This window comes from Stegodyphus dumicola, chromosome X2 (genome assembly GCF_044657685.1).
Source record: "Stegodyphus dumicola isolate Sdum_Otavi_A_Nest chromosome X2, ASM4465768v1".
Lineage (NCBI taxonomy): Eukaryota > Metazoa > Arthropoda > Arachnida > Araneae > Eresidae > Stegodyphus > Stegodyphus dumicola.
The window spans coordinates 117311776-117333093 of NC_140781.1; the positions used below are offsets into that span (position 1 = coordinate 117311776).

At 32.4% G+C, this 21318-nt stretch overlaps 1 long non-coding RNA gene across 2 annotated transcripts; it reads left to right on the top strand.

The window, feature by feature from the left end:
* The first annotated feature begins 526 nt into the window (after positions 1 to 526).
* LOC146992896 (uncharacterized) lies at positions 527 to 4437 on the top strand. Of its 2 annotated transcripts, none has more exons than XR_015038912.1 (2): positions 527 to 673; positions 3699 to 4437. It is a non-coding gene; the product is annotated as an uncharacterized LOC146992896 (long non-coding RNA). The 2 variants fall into 2 exon arrangements; XR_015038913.1 differs by lacking the exon at positions 3699 to 4437 and adding an exon at positions 772 to 2239.
* Positions 4438 to 21318: the final 16881 nt, after the last annotated feature.

A 21318-nucleotide genomic window follows, 5' to 3' on the forward strand; every position in this document is an offset into this window, starting at 1 on the left:
AAGCATCAACTGGTAAAGGAATACCAAATTTAACCAGGTTTCGAGAAGAGGAAATTATCTACTACAGCAGCATTACAATACTAAAAATTTGCACGCAGAATCGCTAATTAAGAAACTATGTTGCGTGAAATTTGGCAGAAATATAAAGCAATAGGTCAGTTTTCGAATCACAATGTTAGAATCAGGTTTGGAATGAAATTTACTTAAATATTATATTTTAAAAAAATTAGTTTGAAATACGTAATTTTAATGTGTAGTTTGGAAAGCCATCAATAGATGGCGCTACGAGTTAAAATTTAGCTTTGTAATCTTATTTCTGCAAAAATTCACGAAGTAATTGATTTTGATATCAGTTATAAATCATATTTTTTTCTAAATAATATTTAGAAGCGTTTCATATATTCCTTTATACACAGTTTTCACTAAACAGTGTCAGCGGAATGACGTTTACGGCAACCCTATTGCATTGCTATTCCGCACTCCTTTTGTTTACATTTATTTGTACTGTGGTCAGTTAGCAAAAAAATATGCAAAAATATCAAGGACGACAGCAAAAACAACCTGGTTTTAATAAAAGATCCAGAATTCAGCGAAAACGTCGAGCTCAAGAAAAAAATATGAAATTAAATTCCCGAGATGTGGAAGATTCCGAACAAGCGGATGTTTTCGAAAGGTGAGAAATAATTTATTCTTTATATCGACTACCTCGCGTTTATGATTTCGTAGTAAGTTAATTCCGAAGTAAAATATGCGTATTTTTTTTTATTGAAGGTCAGAAATTATTGATACTACTGCATCTGTGTCAAAGAAGAATCATTGGTTGATCTTTACATTATGGTAACTTGGCGATTTTTTGGCGAAAATTTGGCAACCAACTCTCCTACAGCAACCCTCTATTTTTTTTTCCCCGCCGCCATTTTGTCTTCACGAAGTAAAGACATGTTTCTTTTCTTCTTATCTACTGAACACTTCTTCCAACAATCTACTAGCCGAATTACAGTTATGCTAGAAATTTTATCAAACAAAACTACTTAATCGTGACAAATATTCACTGCAAAATTGGGAAAAAGTGCACAATACCATACTCCTTACGCGTTTTTCAAAATAACACATACACATAAACCATGTACACGCCGACTTATTTTTACTTAAAAAAACATCCCAGAATTGCACAAAAATGGCATTGCGCACACTCTTCACTATATCCATGTACACTGCTTTTTTCTCATAAATTAGAAAAATTTCACGAAAATACATGACAATTTTCTCAATCTTTAAACCCGGTAAAAAGAACATATATGAAATTACCTGATCGCGAAAAAGTATTTACCCTTTACAAATATGAACATTTCCACATATAAAATAAATAAAATATCCAAAAACTTTTACCTCTAAATCATCTATTACATTATACACGTCACCAACGAATTCATACCGCAAGCATTACAAATACTTAGTATCAAATATTTAAATTATTTCCATGCACGTTTATTTCAACTTAAACGTATACCAAATTCCTACAAACATAAAATTCACAAAATAACTATCATTTCATTCAAATATAATTAAATTCAAAAACACTAATTAAAATATAAATGAGCACATACATTAAATTAATAAAAATTAGCTTACAATCCTAATTACTTTAAACTAAATCATTGCTAATAACAATTTTCCCAATAATACCAAATTCCTTTCCACCTTACATTTAGAACAATGCATAAAAATAATATCCTCAAATAATTAAAATACTAACTTACCTAATCTTCTTTAGAATCTTGATTACGTGGCGGATACACTTTTCTAATTCATTCAATAAAATTATTGAAAGATTTTTTCTACGAATTTTCCTCCATACTTCCTCCGCTAAATAAAAAGCAAACTTCTCTTTATCACAATGCCTAAATACCCATTTCGAATTCACTTTAGTTAGGGCCATGGGATCCAAAAATTAAACAACACTGTTTCACACAACACAGAATAAAGCTAAATACAAAATTTCCACATTTTTTCCCGATTTCCCCCCTTTTCCGATTAAAGAACCGTAATTCGTCCATTAATATCACATGACATATCCCATGATCTCTCATTTCCCTCACGCAAAATAATGCGTAATCGGAACTGAGTACTGCTCACATTATTACCAAAGTCCCAGGTAGTAACCTTTATCGCCTCCAAAATGTCGCCAAACTACCAGTTACCATATTGTAAAGATCAACCGAATCATTGCCCGGATGATTTCTTTACAAAGTAAGGTTTTTTTTTTTTTTTTTTTTTTTTTTTTTTTTTTTTGTATGTGTTTGTGTGTGTGTATGAGGGGATGCTAATAATTGTTCAATTCTGTTATAACAATTTATTCCTCCATTCACACTAAATTGTTGGGAAATATTGAAAGTGTAAATTCCAATTCACAAGGAATTGCTGAAATAATTGAATCTTTTCAAAAGTATGAGCATGTTCTTGCGATCTAAATTGAATTCACCATCATTACATGGTATTATTGGAAATTTTATAGTCATATGTTTGCTACGAAATGCTTTGTCAGTTACCTATGGTATATTTTTACAGGTGTATGCACATTTCATTCATGTGCTCGTTGTTCAACTTGCTTTTTTTTATTATGTCATTTACTTGGATGTTAAAACTTTCTTTTAGCGTTGGAACATTTTATGATCATTTAGTAAAATTTATATATAAATATATATTATTGCTTGTTTATTTATGGTTCTGTATATTTGTCATGCATGCATGTTATGAAGTGTAGTTTTTGAAAAATATGTCACAAATGGTAAATTCCACCAAAAGCTGAATTGAATTGATATTGGGATGCAGGTAATTAGAAAATATCTGCCGTGTTTTTTGAGCGTAAACCATACTAGTGCCAAGAATGGGACCAATGCGCTCAGGCTTGCTTAGCCTTTTTGCCATTGTCCAAATTGAATTATCTCTAGTAGAAAGGGAGTGAATGCTTTCTCTGTATAACAATAAAATATCTGTCTGATCAAAAATCTACCAATAAGAAACTTTTCATATGTTATGTGACAGACTTTCTGCAAACAGAAGTCCTCAGCTCTGTTCTTGTACATGTTTTTTAATTTTGGTTCAGATGTGTACTTCTCAAAGGAATTCTTCTCATAGGAAGATTGTCTGAACATTTAAAAACTATATTCTGCTTTTAGGGGCCTAATATTTTAGGCCCCTAAAATTAATATTGAAATTTCTAAAATGTTGAAAAATATGTCATCTGGATTCTGTGCAAAAAAAATATAATCCCTTTTTCATTTCTGCATTTGCAATTCCTGCATTTTCTTTATTCCTACATTTTTTAATTGGAAGGAATTTCATTCACAGAGCTCTCTAATTTATTCTTACAAATCATGTAGTAATGTACCATTTTAGATAGATATAAATTTTAGATAGATATAAATTTAGATAGATATAAATTTAGATAGATAACATTTTAGATATAAATTTAGATAGATATAAATAACACATTTTGTAATTTTTCTAAACTGTGGTTATACAGCATGATATAATAGCTACACAAGGTATGGCGAAACAGTATACAGCAATATCTGTCGCACTGTCTGAGATGGGTGGTAGTCATACATAGCTTAATGCTTAAATTTGTTATGTGTTAGTTATTTATTCATGTTTTTTTTAATTATGTTATAGCAGTTTATTTCTTTCATTCTTAGGTCTGGAAGTGAAAAATTTGACTTTTCTATGCCAGAAGTTACAGCTAATGCTCCTAATGCTGTTATCACATCTATAGACGCGCGCACTTACCCGGGACAATTCCAAGAAACGAGATTCTAGTAGCACGGCTTTAAGCGGCAGGCTTCCGAGAAATGTTTCGTCTAGCTAGGAGGAACGTGTTCCGGCTACGAGCAACATTTTAAAACTTTTTCCAAAATTTTCCGGCTGGAGACGTGTTCCTCGAACGTTCAACCAATCTGACGAAAGGTCAGCTTCTGAAGGATGACGGGTAACATTCAATATGGCGATGGCTCTCACTGTGAAGTGATAGACGGTGGAAATAGAGGCCGATTTAATTATTGCTGTTTTGTTGTAATACAACTGCCTGAGTCATTTTTTAAATGTGTATATATTCATTAAATATATAATCGTGGAAATTTCAGAGTTGACAGTATTTTACGACGTTCTTGCAGTTCGGATTTGTTTACAAATTGTTCGTAGCCAAAAGTTCGCCAAATTTGTCGTATTTCGTGCTGATCGCGTATTATAACACTGTTATATAATAGAATTTTATTTCTTAAATTTAAGTTGAATAATTTTTTTAAAATCCGTTTGTATATGCGCGGCTTTTCTCCTAATTACTTATCTTTTAAATTGTTAACTGCATAATCAGTGACACATTTTAAACAGCATAAAAGATGCATAAAAAAGAAAAGCATAGCTTATGTAATAATGAGAATACTCATTAAATTTGTCTATTATTTTCATGTTATTAATGAAATACTTTTTGGATTATAAATACATTAGAAACTATACTTTTATTGTAAATGCTACAGATTGAAACATTGGAAATTTATGGATTTATTATTATGCATGATGAAAAACATTTGTATATACATTCATTAATATAAATCTTATTCATTACATTAATACTAATAAATATACATTAACAACTTCTAAAACATCCCATCTCTCTATCTGTATGTAAATATATGACTTATTAGATGTGTATATATATATGTATGTATTAATACAAAAATGAACATTGCCAAGAAGTTTATTTGAAGTTACTTTTAATTTCAGATAACGATTATGTAATTGGCAGCAACTATAGTTATCAGTTCTTTGCAAATTATTATGGGTATGTAATAATCAGTTGAAAAATAATTGATAAGTATTTGAGTACTAAAGAGTGTACACATTTTGTTATTGGGTTAATTCGTAATTATATCATACGTATGATCTACGTAATAAAAACATGACTAATAAATAATAAGAAATGTAACAGCTGTGCATTTATAACATTTGATTACTTAAAACAGCGCACAACTGATTATCACCTTCATGTCTGTTTACATAATGAATTGCACTTTCCAGTTAAGTGCACGGGCCTACTAGTGGCCGAAGCGTCGTTGAACACTGGTAGTTCTGTCTCAGGTTAGAATGCCGCGAACGGGCTGGCTACATGACATTTCCTTGATTTGCCCCATTTGTAACTGGTATACGAGCCAGTTTTAAAACATCTTCTACAAAAGGATCCCTCCTGTTGTTATCCCTCGAGGCTTTGCGGTAATCACATAAAACCAACTGAGCCCATCAGCGGCCGAGCGGTAAAGTCGCTGAACACTGGTAGTTCGGTCCGAGGTTCGAATCCCGCGAACGAGCTGGCTGCATGGACGCTTTCGTGGTTTTCCCCATGTGTAACGTGTATACGAGCCAGTTTCCCTTAGAAAATCCTCCACGAAGGCATCCCTTCCTTTAGGCAGATAGCCCTAGTGTGCTTTGCTGTAATCTCAATAAACCAAACCATAAAACAAACTCATGATGTGAACACCTAATTTCTAGAGTTGGTATAATTAATGTGTTTTAGGTATATTACCGAGTGTTCTATGGGACAGTAAACAACTCGCACATGTTTGATTGCTCATGTATTCATATGCTTTATTTGATCTTCATTTTGCTAAATAGTATCTGCTGGCTGTGAGGAGGTAAATATCAGCCATATAGATTTTTGTCATTTGAATGGACAGAACAGTAATTATGAGCCATAAAGTTAGTCAGAAAATGCTTTTACCAGGTCACAAATTTTCCAGTGAGCCATCAAATTTTCATTGAAATGCAGACAACAGAAAATACACATAAGCGATGTGTGATAAATAGACTTATTCAGCACATGTTTTTAAACTATTCTTAGTGTATACAGAATTTGGCTATTACGGATGTAATTGATTGCTATAACAGAAGTGTGTTTATCTGTTACATAAAGTGCCAGAGTGGAGATCAAAGTGATTAACTTGACAGCAATCACCTTTCTATTATCTTCCATTACTAACAATAAAGTTTAAAACGAAAAGCGTGTGAGCGATACAAAACAACACGAAGAAGCGAATGTCACTTGAAAGGAAACGTCACTTTCGCCAATCTGAGCGATAACTGATTCTTGTTTGGCTTTCAGCCTGTTTGCCAAGTGAAGATGGTAACCCTATTTCGCCAAAGGCCGTTTCTCAGAACTGTTGCTGCAAACGTTTTGTTCCGGCAACAAACAGCTAATGTGATAACGCTTTAAGACAAACCAGGCTTTCTTGAGGTAAGTTGGTTTATTTCTAAAATAGATATTAGCGGTGCATGATATTGAAACTCTTATAGGTACTTAATTATGGTTAATTAATTATGTATTAATTTAGAAGTCAAGCAACCAAAATCAGCGTTATATTTTCAAATAGTGAATATTTCAAAATATGATGCTGATTTTTGTTGCTTGACTTCTAAATTAATACTTGGTCGGCGTGTTATTGTATCTTAATTAAACTAATTATGGTTCTTTTCTTCTCAGTTCTGATCTGGACATTTCAGTTATTGACTCTGACGTAGAAGATAGAAATACAAGCTCTCTTTTGAGGTAAATATGTATCTCTCTATGCCAAAATTAAAATGTCATCATTTATGTTTTTCTTTTATGGTGTTACATTATGTTGTTTACATACTGATAGCTATTAAAACTGTTAAGTATAATATTGTAGCTATCAAAAAGAGGGGGGATGAATTTGATTTGTACCAAATTTGAACGTTTTGCATGAAAGAACTTGAAAATAAAAGATTTTTTTTTTTAAATATATTCATTGCAATCAGTGAAATTTTCAGACGGGACACTGAAGCAAATGAAAATATTTTGGGGTTCGATTCTTTTGATGGGAGCCTCATCAATAAGCCTACTATCTTTTTTAAATATTGCTTCTTTTTCATTGTTTTCATGATGTTTTATTTTCCCTTGATGAAAGATTTTTAATAATTTAAATTTTATTAATAAAATATAACAAAATGAAATCTGTTATTATGTGGCTATTATTTTTTCCATATATATTTATTTGAGGAAAGCCAAAAATTTTATCATTTTACAGAATTTTTAAGAAAAATATAAGGATAAAATTTTTTAAATAATTCTGATTACTACTTATGCTTTCCTCTCGTAATGTGCCTCAAGTTAGAGCAATTAGAAAATAAATTTAAGTCATGTGATCTTTTTTCCAAGTTTTTTTTAGGCTTAGGAGTATAAATTGCTTATCCCCACAAGACATTGCATCTTCTTAGTATGCCATCCTAAGGCTCCGTTCAGATGATGGTATAGATGTCATAGACACATAATCATAAGGCATAAAATGTGGGACTTCCATTCACACCTGCGAGAGAGGGTCTAAGCCATAGCCAATTAGAGAAGCTAAATTTGTGCATGCATGTATGTGTCTACAGCTTTCTCTCTCAATAGGTTTCATGTATATGCTCTGATTGGCCGACTCTTATATCAAGTCGACACAAAGTTGAAAACTTCAAGCTTAATGCCCAAACTAGTTTTTGTGACATAGCAAGGTCTGACTACGAAGCGTTGTTAGTTGGGAATTATGACATTTATACAACGGCTTGAATAGAGCCTTAGAAAGCCATTTGGTAACTGAGGTATCCACCATGAAAGAGTTATTCTTGCCCTTCTGAATTCAGTGTTTACTGGAACACGAACATTTTATACTCGGGTGTAGAGGCTCTTCATGTGAAACCTCCGGCACACAAAGTACTGACTAATATTGCACGAGCAAATGACACTGCGAGCATGGAAGCAGCAGTTGTGAAGATGACTCATCTTCTTGTAGTAATATACTGATAATCCAGTGTATTATTATTGTTAATTTATTTAAAACTGACATTTATTTAGATATGTGGTATTTATAAGGCAGTTTATCAATAGCAGGTAGCATCTTGCCTCTTTGCTTTGATCAGGGCCTGTGCAACCAGTGGTAGTCAAAATTTTTAGAATTTAGAGAATAGTGCATAGCAGAATTTAGAGGCAAAAAAATGTTCAGAACTTACGAAGACATCAGCCAGCAGAATTTAGGATATGCAGAGATTGCACTGAGTGGCAATAGTGCCATATGTTACATTTGCTATCTGCATTATTAATTTGTGAAACAATTTCAGCTGTTTGAAAATGCATTTTTCTGTTAGAAATTTGTATTTCTTGCAATTTCTTTTTTTTTGGAGGGGGGGGGTATGTGATGTACTCTGTTGTCGAGTATATGGTGTTAAAAATATTTTATCATATTTTTTTTTTTCAGGTGTAAATTTTGTGCATGATTTGGCTTTCATTGAGACGTCTCTGGGTAAGGAGTTACTAAGGAAGATAAACTTACATGCAGGTTGAAGCATGCAGTGTCAAATGTATAAGGAATATAAAAGATGCTGTATATTAGTATAAGTTTGAATAACCATAATAAAAAAATTTCTTGAAAATTGGGTTTTTTCTGCGAGTTATTAAAATTGGAAATAATTAATTACAATATTTATGAAAATTTTCGAAAATAAAAATACAAGTAGTATTTAAAAAGTACTGCAAAACTCATTTTTAAGTAGAAAAATTATTCTCAGATGAAATCCTTTCGATTTTGGTTGGTATCAATGAACCCACTACTTTCTAAAAGCATTTCTGTCAATTACTAAGGGCTAATGAACAGGTGTTGAATTCTCAAGATGAATGTTGCCGAAACAGAAAAATGTGTACTTCAGAACATTTTGCAGTAGCTCAAAGTCACGGACCTGATCTATACTGTAGTCAGGGAGAAATTATTCCCCTTCCTTTTCTTTCAAAAGCTGAGTTTCCAAACGCACAACGGGAGGCCGTTGCTAAAAGCTGTGGAACCAGTTTTATAGCTATTCTTAGCAGGGATAAATAGAAGGGCTAGCTCGTTTCTTTGTTCGACTCCTCGCCGACGCGAGCCTAATGGGGGGACGTAACAGGCAATAATCTGACGTCACTGTGATGCCACCTGTCCTGATTTCCCGCGTTTAAAACAGTAGTTTCATTGAGCTGCGAGACGATTTTCTAGAGGTTACATATCCCAAATTAATTTTAATAATATATATATCTGTTTTCTAATAATGTATATATTTAAAATAATTTATATATATGTAATTTTAGTCAGTTTTTATTTTAAATTCTATATTGTAAAGTATCGTTTACGTAATATGGCTTTTTGCGCTGCAGTAACGTGCCGTAGCACTTACAGAAGTATGAAAGAATGAGATATTTTATTTCATGGGACCAAAGGATCCAAATGAGAGTTTGCTTTTGACGAAAGAATGGATGCACAAATGTCAAAGAGAAGATTATATTAATGTGAAGAGCGGAAAAATTTGCAGTGAACATTTTCTATGCAGTGTTTATGAAGATAATATGAAAAATCGCTTGTTTGGATAGCCACTAAAAGAAACTGTTGAAATGGAATGCTGTGCCGAAAGTAAATTATGAGAACAATAATAAATCGAAATTGATGATGACAATAATAAATCAAATTTTAATGGTTTTGAAATAAAACTCACAAATGAAAATGTAGATCATCATGAATGTTTAAGGATAAACAAGAACGCATTGATAATTTGAAGAACAAAATAATATCCTTAGAAAATTGTATTAAATTGTATTAAAGTATTGAAAAATAGAGAAAAGAAAAATTTTAGAATGTTTGTTCAGCGACAAAGAAGGTGGACGACATCTAGACAGAAATTGGTATCAGAAATTAAAATCTCAAATAGCGAAATTTTGGGGGGGGGGAGCACAAATCGGAGAATTTGGAAAAATGTCTAAAGCCTATTTTTATAAAGACGTAGATTAATGCATTACTGAAAAAGAAGAAAAAAATCAGGTGGACTAGTGAAAATATCTCACGTTGCATTGTCATAAGAGCTCTGTCATCTTAAAGCTATGATTTTTGGAAAGAAAAAAAATTGGAATATTTTTACCTAGTATTATCAAATTAAAGAAATGGTGTTTTTTTATTTTTTAGTGTTTTCTAAATTTTAGTGTAGTCCAAGAATTCAAAGTAATGTTCTTACTCTGAAGAAGGAAAGAGGCGAATATTTGTATTCTGTAGAAAAAATATGCGTTCTCAGTTTCGACGAAATGCGTATAGATTGAAAACTCTGCTATGACTCTAAACTGGACTAAGTTGGTTCTTTTCAAAATGTGCAGTTTGTTTTAATCAGAGGTCTCATTTCGCGCTCTGCCTCAAATTACTGAGAAACCGCGTTTTAGATAGAGGATTTGTTTTAGATGATGTAACTGTTTTAAATTTTAATATTATTAAAGATGTTTTAAATAGAGATTGAGAAGAAATCAAATTGTGTCCCAAACTAAAACCAAATTATTTAATGGTCAAGGGAAACGAGAGACAAAAAGTCGCTCCAGAGAAAACATTATTTTCAAAAAGTACCGCAAAAGGTATACTCTACCCCACAGGAAATCAGAAAACATCTGACTTCTATGAGTTAATCGATAATATCTTTGGTATTATGAATAGTACCAAAATAGTACCAACAAGAATAACAAGTATTTAACAAACTAATTTTGTTAAGTACTTGTTAAAGTTATTCTTATTGTATCCTTTGTAACTAATTATTGATTAGATTAGCATTCTAGATAAAATATAATAGTATAAAACATTAAAATTGGCATAAAAAGACCTGCTTCCTTTACTCACACTTTTGAAAAATTAAATAACTGTTTTAGGTTCTGAATAAAGCTATTTTGTCAATATTAAGGTAACAATCTTACATACATTTATTTAATTGTAATATAGATATAAGTATAAATTACAAAATTATTTTAAAAATATCTATTATATTGAATCGGAAGAGAATTATAACAATGTAAAATTTACAATTAGGCAAAAAATCAAACGTAAGTTAGCAGAAATGTTGCCATATATGTCATATATATTTAAACCTTTGTCAATGTAAAGTTGTTTTTTGAGTAAATTTAAATAGCTGCTATTATAGTTATCTTAGAAGCAGCATAAAAATTCTCTCAGTTAGCATGCAAATAAAGAAATGATTAGAAATAAACGTGCATTAAATAAAAAAACCTGCAAATAAAAATAAAAAACCACGGAACTTTATGTTAAAACAGTAGCACATTTTATCTATTATTTTAAAATTGAGTAAGCATTATTAAATTTTTAATGGTTCAGTCTAAAATGCATAAAGCAGTAACATTGCCTCTTTCAAATTATAGCTATCTTTCACACACAGCTCATTTTAAACGCTGGTTCAAAAACACTAATTTCCAAGCTGTGAATTATATTGGCGCGCTCAGTGTCATCATGGCTACGTCATCACTTCTCACTTTCTGCTTCAGGGGGAAAAGCTCTATGAGCTAGCCCTTCTCTTCTAAGTCCTGATTCTTAGCAATTTGTGAGCTGTTTTTCAGATAACACAGTAAATCTCGGGGAGGGGGGATTTGAAATCATGATCACTGCCGGTACGGCAGAATTTAGGTACAGCAAAATTGTAAAATTCAGCGAAGCATCAAGCAATAAAATTTTAGAATTTTGGGGGAAGGGCACTTGACAACAGAATTTATTGCGTACAAAGTCAGCAAAATGCATAGCGCCGTACCTGATTCATGATACAGCAGTATTCATTACCAATAGCAAACTTGTTTGAGGATAAGCTCGAAAAAATGTTTTCTAGTTGTTACCTAAAATCGGTAAACAATAATCTTTGAAAGATTATTCGATTATATCGTTACTAATATGGTAAAAATTTGAAAAGCAATCAGAAGCCGTATCTCTAGGGTCTTCACGTCACGATTTATTTTTATTTGTTCGAATATGATATTTATATCTCTCTTCCTACAAGTATGTATCTTCGTACGTATAAAGTATCAAAAATAATAAAAGTAATTAATAAATTTTCTCTAGTTGCCCTGAAAACTACATCTGAATATAAAGCTAAGAAAGACATCAGTAAATTGCTGTTGTTATTTGCTGATCATAATGGTAATCAACCGAACATGATCACATATACCATCTTCAAAACTTTGATTTTTATCAAGCTTCATATAAATACTAGGTTTTTGTTAGTCGCGTAATTTGACATCCTAAATTTAAGATGACAGATGAAATAATGACTAGTTCTGAATTAGCTCACTCAGGAAGTAAAATTTTCTCCTTCCCGTCAATATAGCATATTTATAGCTCCCAATGATGGCGATCACTAACTAAATATGTTATGGATTAGAAGCCTATTGCACTCCATAATTTTTTCTTTATTCGCTTTATGTGCATGCATGCTAGGTTGTGGAAGAAATTAAAAAGCCCTTTTTTTTTTACTTAGATTATTCGAATGTATACGCCAGACATTTATTTGTTGAACTGTAATTATAATTTGGAACGTGGTGCTAGAGCCGTTGGAGCCGAACCGAACGCCAGTTTGTTTAGAATTATAGAGTTTGATTACGCCAAAGCAGGTGAATTTGGAAAACACCAAAATCGGTCATGCATCCAACTCGTTCATCCAGGCTTGAACTTCGGATGAACTACCAGTGTTCGACGGCTCGCTTGATAGAATTTAGGGAGGAACTGATTGTTAGAATTGCGTTAGGCTCTTTGAATGTAGCAAAGCCACGAGGGTTACCTTCTTAAGATGGCAGACCTTCGTGGAGGAATTTTCTGAAGGCTTAGATTAAGTTATTATGGCAAAGCACAGTAGGATGCCTTCAGGTTGAACTTTCTTAGAGAAATTGGTTCCCCATAAACGTTACACATGGAGAAAATTATGAAAACGTCCATGCAGCCGGCCCATTAGCCTTGATTCGAATCCTAGTCGGAACTACCAGTGTTCAGCGATTTAATTCCTCTACCGCGGGAGGGCCTAATTGCTGAAGGGAACTGGCTTGTATTCATGTTACACACGGTGAAAACAAACAATGCAACCAGCTGATTCGTCTGGCATCGAACCCAAACCAGTTCGAACTTCCAGTATTCAGTAGTCTTAACCACTCGGCCACTGGTGGCGTGTGGGTAGGAGCCACAGATAATGTAGTGAGTAGCAAAAATCCCTAATAGTGGCCCTGGTTACTAGTAGGATTGTAAGTATATTGGTAATCATCCAATCTACAACAAGGAAATTTCGGAGCTTAATTGTAAAGTCAAATGCGACACTCCGATAAACGTGGTATATGTAGAGATGGAAAAATTTATTATTTAAAATATTTGTATTTATTAGTAAACATTTTATAAAACTTATTCTTAATTTAGCGTTTAAGAATTCTAAGAGAGTTATCTGAGTATTTTTTCCTCCTCTGGTAATCCAATAAAATTGAGTAAATTTATGTTCTGTAATATCTTTGCGTGTTATATACATAGTTTTTTTTCGTTCAAAGTTAGACAAGTTTACACAAACAATACAGGTCGAAAAGAGAGCTGGTCTGCGCCCGGTGAGCCTGTCGGCAGCGTCGCAAAGCGTAATTTGACTAACGAAAAGATCATGCTTTGGATCTGGTGAGATTGCCGTGGTGAGATCCATAAAAATGAATCTCTAAAGTTCTGGACCAGATAGTCACTTGTGTTGAAAAAAAAATTTATTTTAACAACATAGGCCAAAAATTTAGTTGATCTGCGCCCGTGAGTCCGTCGGCAGCATCGTAAAGTGTAATTTGACTAACAAAAAGATCATTCTTTTGTATTTGGTGGGATTGCCGTGGTTTTAATCACAAATAGTATATGGGAAAAGGTAAAACCCTTGACAGTAAAGGATACAACGAGATGCTAGTGCATGTTGACGCTGCTATCAAGGAAAAGAGTCGAATTGAGTTCCGGCGCAGAAAGGTAACGTTCCATCAAGATAATACCATACGTGTCTGCATTCACCGGCTGGCCTCTATACGGACTCGAAAGGGATCTTTCACCCCACCCACCACATAACTCCGACATCGCACGTTCGGACTTAAAGATGGAAAATTTTTAAAAAAGGAAACTTACTATGCAAATACATGTATTCATTAGCAAACATTTTATAAAATTTATTCTTAATTTAGCGTTTATGAATTTTCAGAGAATTATCTCATCGGATTATTTTTTCTCCTCTGGTAATCCAATATAATTGAGTAAATTTATGTGCTGTTAATATCTTTGCCTGTTATGTACATAGTGTTTTTTTTTTTTTTTTTTTTTTCCTCTCGTTCAAAGTTAGATAAAACTGAACGTACGTTACACTGAAATTACTTTGTCTAGAAAGTAAGCGCTTAGATAGAAACAGATGTGGGATTTCATTTTTAGAAGACATGAGATCACTTTCTGTAAAGTAATGTTATAAAATTTTGAATTTGAAATAATCGTACTTCGTTTTTAGTAGCGCAGAATGATAAAGATTTAATGAGAATATAGCAAAGCATCTTTTTAGAAACGCTGTTATAATTTTGCTATTTTATTTTTTTATGTTAGGTCAAGGAAAAAGGCAGGCTGCTAAATACGGTAACAGCACATTGCTCTGTTTCATATATAGCTAATCCGCTTTGAAATGAGGCACGAAGCAGTAAAGTAGCTGAACACCAGTAGCTCGGTCCGACTGGCTGCGCTTTCGTGGTTTTAACCTGTGTAACGTGTATAGGAGTCAATTCCCCTTAGAAAGTCTTCTACGAAGGCATCCTTTCCCTTAGGCAGATAGATCGTACCGGTGTTTATGTTATCAACAGTACTGGTTATTTTCAAAAATGATCATCCTAGAAAGGTGATTGCCAAAAAGTATTCACTTCGCTTATTTATACGTTATGCATGAATATACTCTTTTTAGTCAATCTAACATATATAAATTACTAATGCTCAAAACAAATTCAATTTTCAATATTCTGTTTCCTATTTGTTCCTGTTCAATGAAACAAATTCATACACAGCAAATCCAAATGCATCGCTACAGGAAGATGATAAACCAGCTCAGTACGTAATTACAGTTGCATCCGGAAAAGAGTACATATACATATAAATATAATATATATATATATATATACGATATACAACGATATACAATATATATATATATAAATATTATCGTTTTTTAGGATGTATCTATAATATGTATCATTTTACTTTACTAAAATATAATATTCAATTTTGTAATTTAGGAATTTCTTCCCCCTTATCATGTATTATCAACTTGTACATTACCCCTTTAATTATCAGCTGTATTTTATAAACCTGAAACATAGAAACGCAATTTGATTTTATGCATTTCAGTATCAAGTGAAATCTTGAAACTGATCGTTCATTATAAAACTTTATGTAGTTTTTAATTCAAAGCGGATCTCAGATAATGTGCCGCAAATTATTTCCACACTAAGTTTTTTGTGCAAATAATACGTCCTGCTAGTGTTTTTGTAATAAAATGCATGTTATTAATTGATTTCGAATTTTCGTTGCATCTTGATATTGCTGCCAAAGATATTCAATCAAGAATAGTATCTTTTACTACGTTTATGTGTATGGATACATAGACCCTTTCTCCGTGTACTAGAAAAATTTCATAATGATTTATCCACTTTTGAAGTAAAAAAATAATAGTTAGGAGTGTTATACGATTTTATAATACAAGTAAAAAATATATATAAAGCTCTGGAAAGTGCTAACACATATTTATGGAATATTATGGATGGTAATTTATGAAATATTATGAATGGATGAGTAAATGGAATATTATGTGCATGCTATATATGTATACACATATCATCAAGTATAAAATCATTTATATATAATTTTTATGTCGCGATGAAATTACCGAAATGCTTAAAAATCTAGTATTTCTAAAAACTGTTTTCTTCTGCAGAATAACGGCAAATTATGAAACATTACGCAACATTGAAAAGCGTGATGAACAAATTTTGCGAAAAGAAATAGCGACTGCTGCACGTATCTCACAGATATCTTTCATTCAACACAAAAGTGAAAACGTTCTATTCCTGTTCAAAACATACCTGCAGTCTGACTCACAGACGGAAGAAATGACAGCAGGTCTTTTGTTCAACTCATGGAAGGAAGTAAGATGGAGTCGCCCTAAACAAGTTTCTCGGTACCCTGCTCTGAAGCACCGGCGATCCCTACGTGGTGACCAAAACATTGGGTCATTTACCATTGAGTTCTATGGGATTTGACGCGTTCGGGTGTAAATATTTTGTAATTACGTCGCAAATATACATATAAATGTATATATTTTCTTTTTCTACAACACTTCAGAGTCCTAAGTATGTGAAAACAACATATTTTTAAACAACATTTCATTCTGAACGGAATTAAATGCTATACTTTTCACAGGACAGTTTTCTCAGAATGGTTTAATTTGAATGAAATATTTTCACAAGTGTTCGTTAAAAAATTAAGGTAATTCGATTTTATTCGGTTAAGGTACAAAAATTAAGATCAAAGTTTATTGTATTATTAATATTAAAATTATGCATTATTTCTTTTCTATTTATAGAACTTCTTCCTAAAATACTTACTTAATATGACATTACTTAAATATGACATGGTTTTTTGGCTTCTGAGGCATCTTTTAAATCGAAAAATGTAAGTCAATTTATAATTAATGCTCTATTCGGTTCATTTTAAATTAGAGAATTATTAGGAATCAGCGAAATACTTTAAATAAGTATTTCGCTAATTCCTAATAATTAAATAGGTATTAAATAGTATTTGACTTTCTCTGAACATTTTTGAAAGGGAATAAAATAAGTTTTTTTTTTTTTTTTTTTTTTTTTAGTATTATTTAAAACTTGTAACTGAGTTATTATAAAATGTAAAGGGAATAATTCTTTTAATTATACTTATCAGATTTTTTTTTACCCTTCATTTCAACAATACATATTCCAAAACTCTTTATTACGTTCTTAAGTGCGCATATCATAGCATTTGCTTTACAATACCTTTTAACAGATTGCTTTCCAATACGAACAATTCTTGCTTAAATAATTTTATAACGTATTTGTCAACAGGATTTCAATTTATGTTTACAATTCAATATTAAGGTTATTATATATTTAGATAACATTTATAATCATTATAAATTAGATACATTTAATCATTAGATTTCTTCACAGTACTTTCACAGTTGTTTATAAGTGAATAAATTCTTCATTTCAAATACATTTATAAATAATTTAATGAATATTTAAGTATGTTGTCAAAGGCAGATACATGCTTTTCGCAAGCACATGCATAAATACCCATACATATTTCCTATTTATCATTTCCGGCATGTGCAAATCTTTAATTTCTGTGCATTCACTATATTTTTCGGATAATGTAATTTACACTAATTTAGCATACACCCGAATGTTTTACATAAAAAATATATATGAATATAATGTGAATGAAAATTATAAGTATTATTTTTAATACCCACTCAAAGGTCAGTTTTTCTTCAAAATTCCTCCACGATGGCATCTCTCTCTTTAGGCAGATAGCCCTTGCATGCGTTACTCTATTTAATAAAACCTTAATCTGACCTATGTGCCTAATTACAAATATTTTAACATACATAATTTTATATTTACATTTAGCCATCAAGTTTCAAACTTTTCAAATCTTCTAGGAAATAAATTTTGACAGATCTCTTTTAGCAATTTTCTTAAAATCTATATTTTTGTAGTGCAACAGCTTAGAATTTTATAAAACAAATTCATAATCAAAATCGCTGTTGTTAGTTATCGAAAAATAACCAAGATGTGATTTTTGCGTAAATGTCAGTAAACAATACAAATTGCTATTATCCATTACACTATGAATGTTTCTTTCATGCGAGAGTGTCCCTTTTTCGATTTCTACGGAACTGTCGTGTGTCGAAATACTATCAGAATCTTGTCAAGCGAGCTTCTGAATGTAAACAAAGAACACCCCGTTTGGTGACCCAAGCTTCAAAGCAGTGCTTCACTTCTAACGCGGATTGGCCCCTCCTCCCTTTCCTACCTCCATGAGTCTTACATATTTGAGTCTTTATCGCTCAACGTTCGTAGCGCCATCTGTTATTAAAAATCGACATGAGAAAGGGGTATTAAACGCTCTTAAAAGAGGCGGTGAAGGAAAACAAATTTATAACATTAAATCCCTAAGTGAACTAGAGATCTACTTAGAAACCATACAAAACCCGATCGGGGCCAACGAGATAGTATACTGGTGGAGAGCGTATTTCAACCTTCAACCGGTTCCAACATTAGTGTCACGTGACTGCTGCGCGAATTCCGAAAGTCCCGAAATACTTTACATTGCTTTCTATGGGACGAAAGACTGCTGCTCTGCTTGGTCACATAAAATTTAAGTAAAAATGGTTATTCGCTGCAGCGCCTACGGATGTAAAGAAAGTTTCGTGAAAGGAGGACTTGTAACCTTTCATAGGTAAGTTAAAACTGCATGATTTATTATTTTATTTTCAGTATTTTTGTCATTTTACTATCTCTGTTGAATTGGTTGGAAAGTTTCAGCCATATTGTATAAGAAAATTGCCGCCGTATATGACATTTTCAGCATGTATTATTAGCATCAAAATGTATTAAATACTGTGACACAATTTACTGGAATCGCCCTTTACAAATAATTGAATTTTATATGTTTTTTCCGTGTATTTCGTTGAAATAGAAAGCTGCGCCAATTGGCGTTAAACTTTTTTCGCGAAGTCGTACGCGTTTTGATTTCATAAACAATTACTGCCTGCAATAAAAAAGAAAAATGCTATTATTAGCAATAAATTATTGAGAAAAGATTGTGCGATATGTTTACTTTGTTAAAAAAAAAAAAAAGCTGAAGATCTTGATTCATGCAACATTGAACATAAACAGTTAAACAGCATTATTTTAAAAATCAGATTACTTTTATAAAGCTCAATGCTTTATCATTATTTTCTATAAAAGCAATTAAAATAATCTGGATTATAATTCTGTCTCATCTACGATGCTGTTAGAAATTTATTGTAATTGAAAAAATGTGATGTGAAAAGCTTACCATATTTTAAATAGTATTTTAAAAAAAAAAAAAAAAGGAGAGTGAGAGAATTTTTAACTGTAATATCGTTTTGATCCTAATAATAAATACTGAGTTGAAGTTTGTTACCGTTTGATACATATTCAATATAAAATATTTGTTATAGTTAATAAATTTAAACAAATTTAAATTTTACAATTAAACAATTAATTTTTTAACGTTATTCAAAATTAAAGTTTCCATCTCAATTTTTTATTATTTACTTTAGATTTTCTTCCTAAAATTATTTAACCTAAACATCTTAAACAATGGTGCAAATAATTTAAAGCGATTATTAAAAATATAGATAAAATATTCTGGAAAAAAGGGGTTAAGTTATATCTAAATATAATTGTAAAAAATCGAACAACCTAATTCGAGGCCGTTGTCTGCTGACTGCTAGCAGACGGAAATAAAAAGCACTACCTGCCATATCAAAAGCGGGCCAAACTGGCGATGAACAGCCTAAGCTATCACTCCCCAAGAGCGCCAAGAGCATTAGTCACGTGGTATATGTTGGAGACACCCTAGCAGATGAATTCTCTGTGGGTGAGCCGTCTACCTGTTATATGAAGTCGTTGATCGGGGCCAGGGCTATATGCCACAAAGAACGGCCGCACCGAACTGCGTATATGACCAAGTCTCTCGACATGTTTTAATAAAGAAAGCTGCTTGAAATTCGCTGCCGCACATGAAATTTATTTACGTAAAAGAAATAAAGAAGAATTTACAGTTATCTGTGCCCTCTGTGTCGAGAACCATGTCTCAAGTTGCAAATGTTTAAAAAAGTACCCTAAAAGGTACAAAACTTCTGAAAAACAGATAGAAAAACTCTCAAATTTAACTGTAGTGTTAAATTATTCCCCCATACTTCGAGGCAGGGTCGGATTTACGATAAGCTACACAAGCCTCCCTAAAATTAAAATATAGTACAATTAGTATTAAATCATAATGTGGCGTTCCGACAGATACTTCAACTTCTATTCATGAGATGGCGCCACGTGTAAAATCCAGTTCTTAATCGGAGCAGCAAAGCGACATCTGTACTCACTCAGACTTCTCGTCGGACAAATGTACGCGACGCTAGCACGAACTGTGTTCCGAGCTCTGTGTTGATCTCTGCAATGTAATTTAAATTGTAATTTAGTATTTAATATATTTTTTTGTTATAGGAGATTGTCTACTCTTATTTTCTTTAATTATATCATGCATTAAGCACACACGACCACCAAAAGTGGTGACCTTTTGACTGAGCACGCTACTGAGAATGGATTTTCAACGACCCTAAGCCACGTGCATCCAAGGCATTCTGAAGAACTGACTAAAAATAACAACGAATATGGATATTAAACGTATGCTACAACGTACCCCTTCAATTATTTCTAGAAGTATTGATATATATTGCTTGTGTTTTTTTTCAGTCGTGCTTATCATCGCAAGGAGCTTCAGCAAATCATCAATGTGATCTGTTCCGTTCCGCTGACTTCGCCAGTCGTGCAATAATTCTTCGATCATTCAACTTTTGTGACAAATGTAATACAATAGTGATTTTCGCTAAATGTGCTACATGAGTAATTTTTCTGCAACGTGCTACGGCAAAATTCTTCCCTCAGTGTTCGAAAGTAGTGAATTTCTTTCCCACGTGCTACAGGAGTGATTTCCTTTTTCCTTCGAAAGTGCCTTAGCAGTGTGAAGTGGTGATTTTGTGTGTGCGCAATACAAAATGAACGCATCATTTTTTTTCTCAAATAAGGGTTTCTTTTCAAATGCATTTCGGTAAAATATTATTTGTGTGTGTAATTGCTGACCCTGTCTTATTTGTGTGTGTATCGTTACGTAAATTTTTTCTGCATGGTTAAAATATTTATTGTTATCATGGTAAAATATCAATAGTGTATCCTCATGCTACAATATTTGTGCTGATAAGTGTTTATTAATTAAAGTGAAAATTATCTATCAGTATGCCCGACGATATTCCACCAGAGCCACAAATCACACGCGTTGCGGTGAAGCCACCGCCTTTCTGGAAAAATAATCCTTCATTGTGGTTCGCTCAGATCGAAGCACAATTTTCTATCGCTCGCATTAGTGAGGATTCTACAAAATTCAACCACGTAGTTGCAGCAATTGAGTCTGATATTCTGAATTCAGTGCATGACTTAATTCTCAAACCACCTGATTGTGATAAATACTCCAAACTGAAACAGCGGCTCATTGAAATCTATTCAGAAAGTGAATCTTCAAAAATACGTACTTTACTACAAGGACTTGAACTTGGAGATCAGCGACCTTCATA